At 41.3% G+C, this 14765-nt stretch overlaps 1 protein-coding gene across 1 annotated transcript in view; it reads left to right on the forward strand.

The window, feature by feature from the left end:
• The window catches only part of PEAK1 (pseudopodium enriched atypical kinase 1), a 278737-nt gene that overhangs the window by 44374 nt on the left and 219598 nt on the right, over nucleotides 1-14765 (forward strand). The window contains 1 exon segment of the mRNA XM_078150761.1: nucleotides 10639-10705. The gene's annotated coding sequence lies outside the window, so the exon portion shown is untranslated.

Here is a 14765-nt window from a genome sequence, read left to right on the forward strand (position 1 = left end):
CCACCCTTTCCCTGATTGCCTTTGTGGAGATGGGCGCCTTCTTCCTTAGGTTTGGATTTCTTTCTTCTGTATCACTTCATACAGTGGGCCATGTTTCTCTGAATTCCTCTTAACTGTTTCATTTCTGGAGATCATGTTGCCTTACATTGGTACATCACACTCTGCTGGACCATTCTCCCGCCTCTCTCTCTCTCTCTCTCTCTCTCTCTCTCTCTCTCTCTCTCTCTCTCTCTCTCTCTCTCTCTCTCTCTCTCTCTCTCTCTCTCTCTCTCTCTCTCTCTCTCTCTCTCTCTCTCTCTCTCTCTCTCTCCCTCTCTCCCTCTCCCTCTCTCTCTCCTCTCTCCTCTCTCTCTCTCTCTCTCTCGTGTCTTATCCCTTTAGGTCATGAAGCCTTTTTCCTCTTCTTGTCTGCATGGTAGTTTTCCCACCCATATTACTCTTTCCTTGTGCTCAGTTCTTTAGGAGCCATGATGCTTTATATGAACGAGGGGCTTAGATTCATAGCTAGTTCAATAATGCAGATCTCAGTATAATTTAGAGAATGACTGCTTTCCCAGTATTTTTCTCCCTGTGAATGTCTGTTTTTTCTCTCAGGTATTTTCTTTTCTAACTGTTCAAGTTGAGTCTCATTTTACTTCTCCTCTAAATTATGGAAGGAAAAAAAGGAGTAAAATGTGACTGAAATGAGAAGCCTGGGTTTACATGTGAAAAAGAGAACATAAAAATCACAAACTGGGAAATAAAGCTCACTGACTTTCAGTCCCCCAAAAAACTATTTCCTCCCTACAGCTGTAGGAGAACCTGTTAGTCCTTAGGCTTTCTTGGCATTCCTTCTGTTGAAGTTCAGTGCTGGACATGGCACACCAGCTTCCCGGCTTCTCCATGATATCACTGTACAAGGAGGAGAGCATTTCTTTTTTCATGACTCAGGAAGCACCAAATAAAGTTTGCCTCATGTTTCTTGACTCCTGCATCATGAAAAGAGAAATACTGTTCTTCTCCTAGTACAGTGATATTACAGAAAACTGGAACCTGACCTGTGATGGCCAGGATCACCATCATTGACACTGTGGGCTTGGTTGGGGAGCAGCTCACAGCTCATCCGTGGCCATAATCACAGGTTTTCGATGGTGTATTAATATTAGCTGAGTTGTTACATCTCATGTTATCTGTACTTCTGGACATCCTTGTTTCACTATAATTGTCAAAGGAGATGATTTTGGAATTTGGATCCACATATGTACAGACTTATTGTTGTGATACTCCTTCATTAAAATACAAATTAAAAAGAATTAGAAATAATGTCTGAGGTTCTTAACGTGATTGTTGATCCTTCTCATTTTTATCTTTCTCAGTCCACATGTGTAAGGCCAGACCTTTGATCCCTGATACATGTCCTTGTGTCTCCTAGTTCCATAATCATTCTTGGTGGTGGAATGTTATCTGAGTCCAGTTACATTGAAACTTTAAAATTAATAGTGCTATTTTTTTAGATAGTAATCTTAGTTGGTATAAAGTGTCACATTAAGAAGTCATACTCATTACAAATGCCACATTTTTATTAAGCAAATGCTTGGGTTAGTGGCATAGGAAGCAGGCTGTGCACAGCTTTGCCTGCTCAGTGGCCCCTGAAGCTGAGTTTTCTGCATGGCTTTGGCAGCAGGTTCAGAATGTCTTTTAGATGTGACTGACTCCTTAATAGGGCGTATAGTGATTTTCTATTATGATCCTTTTTTTTTAATGTTTATGGATGCCTATTAACACCACAGAGAAGCTAAATATCTACAATGTTATAGTTGGGGGCGACCTTAAAGATCTTTTAGTCTAGTCCTCTCATTTTTCAGATGAGGAAACTGAGGTCCAGGGAGGTAAGTGACTTGCCCAAACACACACATTTGGTCCATGGCAGAACCAGAGCTGGAACACACATTTCATGGAATTCAGTCCTGTGTTTTCATAACGCCCCATTTTGTTAGAGTATCAAGAGTGTGTTTGAAATGTCTCAGACTTGGATAAAGGGACTACTGCAGTCAGACCCAGTTTCTTCAGTCATTTTGGACATAAAGAGAGAGAAAGCAGAACAGGAATGTGTTATAGGCCAGAGAAGCTTATGGCTAGAATAAAAATTGATAGGGCAAAGAGTGCAATTAAAACCCTTCTCCTGCTTCACTGAGAGACCTCTAATAAGCAAAGATAGAATCAAACAGATTGAGGATGGTGTTTTTTTTAATGACATAAACTTGTTGCCCGTGAGGTTTTTGGCTGACATCATGAATCTAATTTTACTTAATGGCTGTGATGGCCTACAAATTCAGAAGTGCAGAGAATATTGCAGTAAATTACTGAGCCATCAAATCCTGTCATCTGTCATCTTTTATCTAAATAGAGAATTTGGTTCCTAAACTGTCAGGAGCAAGTAAGTGGGACCCTTCAAGGTTTTATTTGGTCATTCTTGAGTAATTCAATTCAGAGGCATCTAAACATAGTAAATTAAAAAGAAAACCAACACTAAAGTGATGCATCTTTCACTTGCATAACTTGGGGAAAGAATCTATAGATTTTCCTTCTTTCAGCCTGAGAGCCCTTGAGATATGTCAAGCATTTATAGTGATTTAAGCCCTACTTATATATGCCAAATGACTCACACCTTTGCCAAATAATACATTGCTTCTTGGATAGCTTTTTACCTTGTTGCAAATTTACCTTTGGTTGATTCAAGAAATATTTTTGAGTGCCTGATATGTGCAAAACATTGTGCCAAGCACTGCGGGGGATTCAACGCTGAATGATTGGTATGCTCCCATTAGGTATAATGATCTTATAGATTAAGCTGCCTCTTCTTTTCCTCCTTTGTTCAGTTGAAGCATTTAAAAATATTTATCGTTTATTTGAGCTGTCTGGGAAGGGTAAAAGAAAAGACAAGATTGGTTTTAAAAATAAGCAGAGATCGCTGAAGAGGTCAGCAGTTCATTTCAGAGACCATTGAAATACTTATGTGCCAAGCATAAAGTAGAGATAGACAACCCAATGACCCAACTACTGGGGTAAGGACCCACTATCTGACAAAAGATTTCTGAGCGAACTGGAAAACATTCTGGCAGAAACTAGATTCAAACCCTCGTCTCATACCACATGCCAAGAAAGACTCCACACAGATATGTTGTTTATATATGAAAGGCCACAACAAGGAAGAATCCTATTCTGGGTCTGATTCTCACTAAGAGAGAAAAATTAATTGCTGAGGTAGAAACCGTGACTTGGAATTGGAAATTCTGGGGATGCCCATCCATTGGGGAATGGCTGAACAAGTTGTATATGAATGTAATGGAATACTATTGTGCTATAAGAAATGAGGAGCAGGCGGACTTCAGAAAAACCTGGAAAGACTTGTATGGACTGATGCTGAGTGAAGTGAGCAGCACCAGGAGAACATTGCACACAGAAACAGCCATGCTGTACGATGACTGACTTTGATAGATTTAGCCCTTCTCAGCAATGCAAGCATCTAAGACATCTCCAAAAGTCTCGTGATGGAAAATGCTATCCACAACCAGATAAAGAACTTAGGAGTCTGAATGCAGATGGAAGCATACTGTTTGCTCTCCTTTTTTTGGGGGGGGTGTTTGTTTTTTATTCTTTCTCATGGTTCCTTCCATTGGTTCTAATTCTTTACATCATGACTAATGTGGAAATATGATTAATATGAACATATAAGTAGAGCCTGTATCAGATTGCACACCATTCTGGGGAGGCGGAGTAGAGGGAGGAGGAGAAAATTTAAAACTTAATCTTATGGAAGTGAATGTTGAAAACTAAAAATTAATAAATTGTTTAATAGAAAAAAGAAATGATTACTTGGGAGTGGGATGGTAAGTGGCTATTCCGTCTGTGATACATATATATATAGAGAGAGAATTCAGGCATAGTCTGACATGTACCCTATAATTCCTGTTTCTTGTGGGTTCCTCCACTATTTGAAGGAATGAATTATCAGAAGTTTGGAAAATTGAATTGCTGCTATATCATGCCTCTGTGTCAGACTTTGTAACTTGTTTTTCAGACTCTATATCTATTTCCTCCTTCTGTCCAGGTGATCTCAGTATATTGCAAAGGCTTCCTCATGTGGTCTTTATAGTGTGAAGCTTTTCTTTCCATATAGTCTAGAAATTAGGAGTACTTGGTGTGGTGATATCTATTTAAAACATTGCTGTTAACTTTGATAAGCTTATAGAATCTGATGGATGCAGTGATTAACCATGATTTCAGAGTACCAGTGGTGAAAAATGTGATAGACTAAATAAACAGAATGAGATATCTTTTTGAACATGGCCAATATGGGAATTTATTTTGCTTGTTTTACTTAATTTATTAAAAGAATTTTGTTTTTCTTATTTCTTCTTGCTAGTTGAGGTGGGGGACGGGGTAGGTAGGTGGGAAGAACATAGGTGAGAATGTAAAGGGCTTGAAGCCAGAAAGTGTGAGAAGTGCTGCTCTGTGTGTTAGTGGCTGTACAACCTTTGCTGGAAAGCCTTCTAGTGAGGGGAAGCCCACGACTTCCTCAGGTGTTATTCTTTTGCATCGTTTACATTGTTAGGAAATTTCTCCTTACATCAGATATGAATCTACATCTTCCCCTTCCATCCTTTCTTCCTAGTTCTGTTCTCTTGGCCCAAGAAAGACAAACATAACCTCTTCTTCAGGTAACTTGAGGACAGCTGTCATGCGCTCCATGCATTTTCCTTCTTCAGCCTAAGCATCCTCAGTTTCTTCAACCAACCTGACTATGACAGTGTTTTAAAACTCCTTATTATCCTGGTTGCCCTAGGATGAATTTCTTGCCAGTTTATCAACATCCTTCCTACAATGTGGTGTGGTAAACTGGAACCCTGTATTCTCTGTGTGGTTTGATTAGGACATTGTAGTCATACTCTCCTTTCCTTAGCCCTGGATATTGTGGTAGTTTTCATATAGCCAGAGTTGTCTTAGGGAAGGAATTCCTAGCTAGATAAACTCCCTCCAACAATGCACTTTTAACTCTTACTTTGGGGCAGCTAGGTGGTGCAGTAGATAGAGCACTTTCCCTGGAGTCAGGAGAACCTGAGTTCAAATCCAGCCTTAGATACTTACTAGCTGTGTGACCCTGGGCAAATCACTTAACCGCAATTGCCTAACCAGAAACAGAAGCAAAAAAACAAAAACCCTCTTACCTTAGAGCACTGAGAGGTTGCTCAGTATGTGTCAGTAGTAGGTCTTCCTGATTCCCAAGCTGGCTTGCTTCCCACTCTTATGCTTTGGAGTTTTTCTTGAAGGTCTGACTGCTGAAGCAAAACCATTTGTTTTGTTAGATGCTGCAAATTCTTGTGTCTTACCCTAACACTTTAATAAAAGGCCAAAAGATAACTTGTCAGGTCCTTTCTACCATCTTCATACTTTAAAAAATACTGTTAATTTGTTTCACAAGATTGAGAGAAAAATTCCATTTGTGTAAGGTTCTTATTGAAACAGTAAATGGATATAAATGCTGATTAATAATCAGATTTTTTTTTCTGTGATGTTTCTGTCATTAATGATCTTGTAAATAATTGGTTTGCATGGATTTCTTTGTTGACTACAACAGCTGGGCTTGCTGTAGAAGTCTCACATTGCAGGGGAGGGGTGGAAGGATCCTAGAGTCAAAGATCTAAAGTTGGAAAGGCCTTCCAGGGAGCTGTGATCCAATCTTCAGGCCTTTTTTGGTGAAGAAATGAGGTCCCAGTGTGATGAAGCTTCTTGGCCAAGGTCACCCTGGCCTTTGGTGTCAGAAGTGGAATTTGAGTTGCAATCTTTTGACTCTAGAGGCAGTGATTTTTCCACTTTACCAGATTCCCATGTGTTTTAACAATGTTGGTTCTTACAAGTCTACCTTTTCTGTCTCCATCCTGAAATTTGGTGATCCTAATTTTCCCTTTAAACATTTTTAAAAATTTCATTAATTTTTTTGTTAATATTTTTAAAATATTTTTAATTTTTTTTGTTTTTGATTTTTGTCAAGCCCATAATTTATGATTTTTGATTTAAAAATTTTTTTAAATATAAATTTATTTATTTTTAGTTTTCAACATTTACTTCCACAAGATTTTGAGTTCCAAATTTTCACCCCGTCTCTCCCCTCCCCCCACCCAAGATGGCATGCATTCTGAATACCCCTTCCCCTAGTCTGCCCTCTCTTCTCTCTCTCTCCCCCCCTTCTCTTATCCTTTTCCCCTTCTATTTTCCTGTAGGGCAGGATAGACTTCTGTACCCCATTTCCTATATTTCTTATTTCCCAGTTGCATGCGAAAACTTTTTTTTAAACATGTGTTTTTAAAACTTTGGGTTCCAAATTTTCGCCCTTCCTCCCTCCCCACCCACCCTCATTAAAAAGGCAAACAACTCAATATAGGTTGTACATGTGCAGTTATGCACACTTCCATAGTAGACATGTTGTGGAAAACTAACTCTATTTCCCTTAATCCTACCCCATTTATTCTATTCTTTCTTTTGACCCTGTCCCTCCTCAGAAGTATTTGCTTCTGATTACCCCTTTCCCAATCTGCCCTCTCTCTATCATCCCCTGCTGCTCTCTTGTCCCCTTTCCCCCTATTTTCCTGTAGGGTAAGACAGATTTCCATACCCAATTGAATGTGTATGTTATTCCTCCTTAAGCCAAATCCTATGAGAATAAGATCACTCATTCCCTCTCACCTTCCCCTGTTTCCCTCCACTGTAAGAGCTTTTCTTTTCTGTTTTTTTTTGTGAGATAATTTACCCTTCTACCTCTCCCTTTCTTCTTCTCCTAGTATAATCCTCTCTCATCCCTTAATTTTATTCTCCAGATATGACCCTTAATCTTCAACTCACCCTGTGCCCTCTATCTATCTATCTATCTATACATACATATAATTTTTTCCTCCAACTACCCTAATACTGACAAAGGTCTCATGAGTTATAAATATCATCTTTCCATGCAGGAATGTAAACAGTTCAACCTTAATAAGTCTCTTATGATTTCTCTTTCCTGTTTACCTCTTCATGTTCCACTTGAGTCTTGTATTTGAAAGTCAAATTTTCTATTCAGCTCTGGTCTTTTCATCAAGAATGCTTGAAAGTCCTCTATTTCACTGAATGACCATTTTTTCCCCTGAAGGATTATACTCAGTTTTGCTGGGTAGGTGATTCTTGGTTGTAATCCTATCTCCTTTGCCCTCTGGAATATTATATTCCATGCCCTGCGGTCCTTTAATGTAGAAGCTGCTAAATCTTGTGTTATCCTGATTGTGTTTCCACAGTACTTGAATTGTTTCTTTCTGGCAGCTTGTAATATTTTCTCCTTGACCTGGGAACTCTGGAATTTGGCTACAATATTCCTAGGAGTTTTCCTTTGGGGATCTCTTTCAGGAGGAGATCTGTGGATTCTTTCAATTTCTATTTTGCCCTCTGGTTCTAAAATATCAGGGCAGTTTTCCTTGATAATTTCTTGAAAGATGATGTCTAGGCTCTTTTTTTGATCATGGCTTTCAGATAGTCCAATAATTTTTAAATTCTCTCTCCTGGATCTATTTTCCAGGTCAGTTGTTTTTCCAATGAGATATTTCACATTGTTTTCTAATTTTTCATTCTTTTGGATTTGTTTTACTGTGTCTTGATTTCTCATAAAGTCACTATTTCCAATTGCTCTATTCTAATTTTTAAGGAAGTATTTTCTTCAGTTAACTTTTGGACTTCCTTTTCCATTTGGCCAATTTTGCTTTTTAGGGCATTCTTCTCCTCATTGGCTTTTTGGACCTCTTTTGCCATTTGGGTTAGGCTATTTTTTAAGGTGTTATTTTCTTCAGTATTTTTTTGGGTCTCCTTTAGCAAGCTGTTGACTTGTTTTTCATGATTTTCTTGCATCACTCTCATTTCTCTTCCCAGTTTTTCCTCTACTTCCTTACTTGCTTCTCAAAATCCCTTGTGAGCTCTTCCAAGGCCTGGGACTGATTCATATTTTTCTTGGAGGCTTTGGATGTGGGAGCTTTGACTCTGTTGTCTTCTTCTGGTTGTATGTTTTGATCTTCTTTGTCACCAAAGTAAGATAATATAGTCTGACTCTTTTTGCGCTGCTTGCTCATGATCCGAATTACTTGAGTTTTAAACTCTTTGTTAAGAGTCTGCTTCCAAGGTGGAGAGTGTATTGTCCCAAGCTTCAGGGGTTTGTACAGCTGTTTTCAGAGATACTTGTAGGGACCTGTAAATTTTCAGTTCTTGCAAGGTGGTATGATAAGGGGTGAGGTGTTTGCTCCTTTCCTGGCCTGTGCTGTGGTCTGTTAGTGACCACAAGCGCTCCTTTCTGTCCTGGAACTGTGAAGAAAAGGTTTCCTCTCCACTGCCGCTACATGCTCTACCACGCCAGCACTCCTCCTCACCCCAGGACCACTGCCCAGAACTGTGACCCAGATCCAAGCATGCTCAAAGCAAGAGATTCCTGCCTCAGCACTGGCAAAGAGATCCCTGCAGTCCCGCTCTGATCAGCCACTTGATTTCCCCCTCAGTCTGTGGGCCAGAAGTTCAGGCTGCAGCCACCGCCCTGGTGCCAGAGCCACATCTGCGCTTTGCGCTCAGGAGCTGGCTCTGACCTAGCTCCTCTCTCACCACTGCAGAAACAGACTTTTCCCACTGACCTTCTAAGTTGTCTTTGGTGTTTGTGGTCTGAGAGGTCCGGAAGCTGCCACAGCTGCCCGGATTCAGTCCTCTGAGGCCTGCGTGCCCACACCGCACTGCACTTTGCTCCCAGCCAGGCAGGCGCGATACCTTTCTGATCAATCATCCAGATTGTCTTGGGCTGGAAATTTGCTTCACTCTGTCTTTTTGTGGGTTCTGCTGCTTTAGAATTTGTTTAGAGTCATTTTGTATAGGTGTTTGGAGGGGTTTGAGGGAGAGCTCAAGCAAGTCACTGCTTTTACTGCCTCATGTTTTATTCTATTATTTTAATGTTAGCATCACTGTTGGCATAGATTGAATAATTTTTACAATGGGAAAATAGTTGCTAAAAATATTGAATCCTTTGCCCTACCTGAGTACTTCCAGATACATATATGGCAAAAATTTGTAATTCCTGAAATTTTATGGCTTTCTAATAAAGAAATTCAGGTTAAGAAAGAAAATTATTTCTTAGTAATCTATTGTTTTCCTTATGGCTAAAGCAAAGAATATTGGTTTTTGATGTCAGTAAACTTATTTTTAAGTGCAGCTGTGCCACTCAGCTGTTTGAAGTTAGAGAGGTCACTTCTCCTTTGCCCCATTTTCCCTGTCTGTAAACTGAGAATAATAATAATTATACTACTTACCTCATAGGCCTGATTTGAGTGTCAAATGGCATACACTGAAATATATAAATGTCTTTGTAATTTTTGTTTGTAATCAAACATCTCCTGATATATTTTAAAGCCTCATTGCTGTGTGGAGGTGATACTGAGATCTAGAAAGCTGTATCAGCGGAGCTTAAGTTTACTGTGTGGAAAAGAATTTGAGTGTGTAACTGTCATCAAAGGATCAGCCTAGCGAAGTAGATTTTTTTTTTAACCACACTCAACAAACATTTGTTGAATTTCCCTGTGTTCTAGACACTGTACTAGTTTCTGGGATTACAGATAGAAAAAATGAAAAAAATCGTGCTCTGAAGAAGCTTATTCCATATTGGGTGAAATAGCATGTGTACATATGTATCAGTAGATACACAGAACAAATTCAAAATAAATTGTATTCAGGCAATTAGGAAGAGAGTGCGCTAGCAGTTGAGGGTATCAGGAAAGCCTTTCTGTGGAAGGGGGTGGGGCTTGAGTTGAGCCTTGAAGGGGGAAAGGGGCTCTGTGAGACAAGAGGTGAAGATGGAAGACTTTTCCTGTCATGGGGGATGGCCATAGTTAAGGTGGGGGAGGTGGGAGAGTGAATGCGAAGGGTTAAGAATGGAGAGAAGGCCTATTTGGCTGGATAGAGTATGGGAAGTGAAGAAACAGGTGATGAGGCTGGAATAATAGGGTGGGGCCAAGCTGTGAACAGCCTGCAAAGCAAAACATATATTTTATCCTCCAGGCAAGAGGGAGCTCCTGGAGTTTATTAAGTAGGGAAATGGAGGGTTTACTCACTGTGATCTAATGGTGAATCATGACCCTTTGAGCATTTATTAAATGCTTGCTTAGTTCCAGACACTTATTAAGCCCTAGAAACACCCCCCCCTTCCAAAAAAAAGACAGTCTCTGCCCTCAAGAAGCTTATAATCTAGTGGGAGAAGACAACACACAGAAGGCCGATGAAGGTAGAGGGGTCATGATGACAAACCCCAGAGGAATGCAGCCTCCGTTGGGTGGAAAATGAAAAGGTGGCTGGTAGGGTGGGGCGTTGCTACTTAAATGGAGGTTCTGATAGGGGTTCTCCCTCTCTTCCCTCTCCAGTCAAAGGGAGGGGCCCCAGGACAGGAAATGCTGATGAGGTGGGAAGACCAGGGCTGACCAGATCTTGCCTTGTGGAGGTTTCTGGAGCATGATGGTGAAGTCTGGAGGAGTGCAGCCCTAGCTAGGTGGGAAATGAAGGCCCGTTTTGGACTGACATGTCCTGATGATTGTCTTTTCTATTTTGTTTCAGATAGCTGCCATCACTCACCCTGGTCTGCTGGGCATCTTTCCATCTTGGATTTGTGTAGAACGCCAAGGTAAGGTATTTTCTGATGCTTCACTCCTTTAAGGCTCCAGCTGAGAAGAGAGGGAATTGCTGCTGATATAGTTAAAGTTGCTGAAACTGTCTGAATTCTTTTCTGAGGTCTAAGAGGAGTTAAGTAGCTATAGAATTGGTTTATTTGAAAGAGAGGGAAAATATCTTACTATAGTATAGAGTGCTTATTTTTGCAGAGTGAGGAATATGCTTATTTCCTCTCCCTGGGACAACATACATAAACCAACAAGTTCTTAGCCTGTATCGCACCTTCCTGGCAAGAGACCCTTAAGGGAAATAGCCTGCAGATGATTTCTAGACTGTTTGTTGATGTCAAATGACTCAAAACAACTTAATGCAGTACTAACTGAAATAGAGGTCCCGTGGTATTATGGGAAGACTCAGTCAGACAGTTATTAAGCATTTACTATACGGCAGGCACTCTGCTAAGCCCTGGAGAAGCAAAGACAAAAGCAAAATAATCGCTCCCCTCAAGGAACTTCCATTCTAACAGGAGAGATAGCGTACATGTGCGCATGCGCGCGCACACACACACACACGCATGCATAGAAATATGTATGTATGTATGTATGTACATAGTTTGCTCCTGTATATGTGTGTATACGTACACATATATATGGATTTATTACATGTGTATATACATACATACATACATACATACAGGGCCTCAAGTGACCTTGAATGGGAAGGGAAGGCATTAGCCCTAGGGAGCCTGGGAAAGGTCTTTTTGTGGAATGTGGTCCTTGAGATGCATCTCCATGGAAACCAGGGGTTCTCAGAGGTGGAGGTGAGGGGGGGTGCATCCCGGCTGGGGGATGGCTAAGGCAAAGGCACGGAAATCGGAGCATCGTGGGTGAGGACTAGTAGGGCCCGTATGACTGGAAGTAATATGTAAGGCAAATGGGACATCAGGAAGAGGACCGAGTGTGAAGAGTTTTAAAATGTGAAACAAAAGAGTTTGTATTTGATCCCAGACGTCAGAGGGAGCCCTAGAATCTGTTGAATAGAAGGGAGAGACAAGGGAACACAGCTCGACCTGCGTGGCCAGAGCTGTGCTTTAAGGAACATTATGGCTATTTGAGGAGTAGAAGCTGCGGGCAAAATATGTTGTAATAGCCTAGGCCGGAGATGAGAAAAGTCTGAACTATAGTGGTGGCTCTATGAATGCTGAGAGAGAGGACACATCCAGGAGATGGAGTAGAGGCGTAGATGACAAGATCTGGCGACTGACGGCATCAGTGGGGTACGAGGAAGTGAGGAATCAAGGGCGATACTAAAGTTGCAAACTGAGGTGATTTGAAGGATGGTAGTGCCCTCCATAGTACAATTTTAGAAGATCAGAGGGCTTGGAGGGAAAGATATTAAATTCTCTTTGGGAAATGTCCATTAGAGCAGGGCATCTTGAACTTTTTCTGCTCCATATTCCTTTTCCTGTTTGGCAGTTCATTGAGTTGCATGGCCTGAGGGTGTGTGTGGTGCAAAGTGCGCCTGTGTTCAGAACCAAGGCTGCAGTGAATGCAGCAGGCTGCCAGAAACACCTCGGATTCATTGCACATTTAATTTTTAATTAATTTTTGGTCGTTGCATGTTCAGAAATCTTTTACTGTTGCCAGGTTTTTCTCAACCCCATGTGGGGTCCTGACCTGACCCATAGTTCAAGAAGCACTGCATTAGAGAGCTGGTAATGTAGAATTGGGGCTGGATACCTAGATCTTTCTTATCTAGATGCTTGTTAGACGCTTTTATCTGAGCATCATCTGCATAGAGATTTTAAGCTGCCTACAAGTGGGAGCTGGCCATGGCTGCTGCTTCTGCTGGGCTCCAAGGCTGTTACTCCATGGCATCTGCTTTGCCCTTATCCTGTTCTGGGGCTCAAGTGGCGGGTAGCCCTCACCGAGGCTGGGAGAGGCCGGCATTGGGCACCTCCAGCTTTCCCTGGCTTCCCTCCAGTCTCGCCTCCTGCCAGAGGCTTTTCCTGGTCCCCTCAGCTGCTGGTGCCCTTCCTTCTGAAATCGCCTTCCATTTCCTCGCTGTCTCCCATACGTACTTAGTTATACACATATTGTCTCCCTGCTTTTAAAATGAGGACAGGCACGGTTTTTGCTTTTCTTTTTATCTCCAGTGCTTAGCACAATGCTTGATATGTTGTAAACACTTAATAAATGCTTGCTGGCTTATTGAATCACTTCCCTGGCCTGGATATGCTCCTTGAAGCAGAGATGACAGGAGCCATCACATTGGACCAAGTGTAGATGGGAGGGAGACGTTCTAGAGGTGATGCAGTGTGAGGGTGTTGAGGGTCTGAGAGCAGAGGTATCTGTAGAAGGAGAAGATACCAAAGGCTGAGAAAGACCTTGGAATTCCATACCTAAAATGGCGACCAAAAGACCATCAGTAACTACCAGCATGTGTAACGTTGTCCTGTCTATATGAAGTCTTTGTGAGAGTCTGCTTTGCCTGAATTGAGGCCATCCTCCGTGAGGGTATTAACAGGGGACATGCAGCCCTTTGGTTTAAAAAACAAAAAAGGACCTTATCTTTACCACTTCACGATCAACTGAAAGAGTGAGTAGAAAACACAAAATCCTTGTGCTTATTATTTATTGATTATGGAACTAGAACAGAATACTTCCGTGCAGGCTGTCTCACAAGAGGACTCCCAGCCATATGCCAGAATCACTTCAGATTCCTCATAAGATAAAACAACAGAATTAACGCTGCTCTGTGACCCTCTGGTAACAACCCTGGGCAAGGCGAGGTGTTCACTCCTCCGATGGATGAGTTCCAGGAGAGAGTCTAACTTGAGGGATTTCCCCATGGATGACAAAGTGCTCTACGTATTTCTGTTTGGAGATGAGATGCTGCTGCTTGCATCAAACCCCAGAACATTCTAGAGCCTCCCGGGAAAGGTCTATAATCACTTAAAAGATTTTGACCTGGTCCATCTGCATGAGAAAGATCAAGTGAATGAAGGAATCTTGCTCAGATTTCGGGATGTATTTGTATGAATAGCCTATAGAAGTTTCCAGTAGTATATATTTCTGGGCCAGAGAGAAGGAAGAGAGTGGGCCAGGTTACTTTTAGGAAATTATGGAGTTATTTTTTTTACTATCCCTAAGCTTCCCCTGAAAACAGAGGCCCTCCTTGTAATGTTAAGTTTGTGCCAGTGTTCCTGTATGGAGTGAGAATATAATTTTCTCCAATGAATTAAAAATGAGTATCACACAGTAGTCAGTCAATGGTCAGTGCTAGTTGGGTGGGAAGGTGGCTACATGTCACCAAGGAGGACATCTGAAGAGCAGGTGTTGAAGTCCTTATCAGGGCACTATATGGAAGGAAGAGGAGATGGACTGGCAGAAGATGGAAAGAATGGGGATGACAGAGGGATTAAGTGAGTCTCCACTTCCTTGTAAGGCTAAGAAAAAGTGAGGATGACTGCCGGCACACTGGGAAGACCCCCTGAATGGCTCTTTGGGAAAGACACGAGATAAGAGTTGCACAGGATGGTCAGGAATGGATGAATTGGGAACTGCATTGTTGGAGGAAACTCTGCAATCTCTGAAATCACAGAACCATTTGAGTATTACAGGAAATGATAACAAAGAGATGGCATACCAGCATCTGTGGGTGTGGATAAAGCAATCTTTGGAAGAAAATTTATGTCTGAGCACTCTAACCAAAGTTAAACAGAAAAAAATGAGCTTAACATGGGATTTTTAAAAACTGGAAAAACAAATACCTTCCAAAAAACACAGAAGTAGAAATTTTGAGAATTGGAATTGGAAAGAGTTGGCTTCTTAAAATCTTTTTTAAAAAATCTTTCATTTTTATATCCCTTTCAATATTAAATATGCCTCTTCACTCAGGGAGCCGTCCCTCGTAACAAAAAATTAAAAAAAGAAAAAAAAACGTAAGCAAAACTTCAGCAAAACTAACCAAAACATGAACTGCTCCTGACCATCCTTAGTCCAGTCAGGCCAGCAAGCATCTATGAAGTGCCTCTTTGTGCCAGGTTTTGTGCCAAGCATGGGGGATCCAAA

Source organism: Phascolarctos cinereus, unplaced genomic scaffold (genome assembly GCF_003287225.1).
Source record: "Phascolarctos cinereus isolate Bilbo 61053 unplaced genomic scaffold, phaCin_HiC Scaffold_3;HRSCAF=262, whole genome shotgun sequence".
Lineage (NCBI taxonomy): Eukaryota > Metazoa > Chordata > Mammalia > Diprotodontia > Phascolarctidae > Phascolarctos > Phascolarctos cinereus.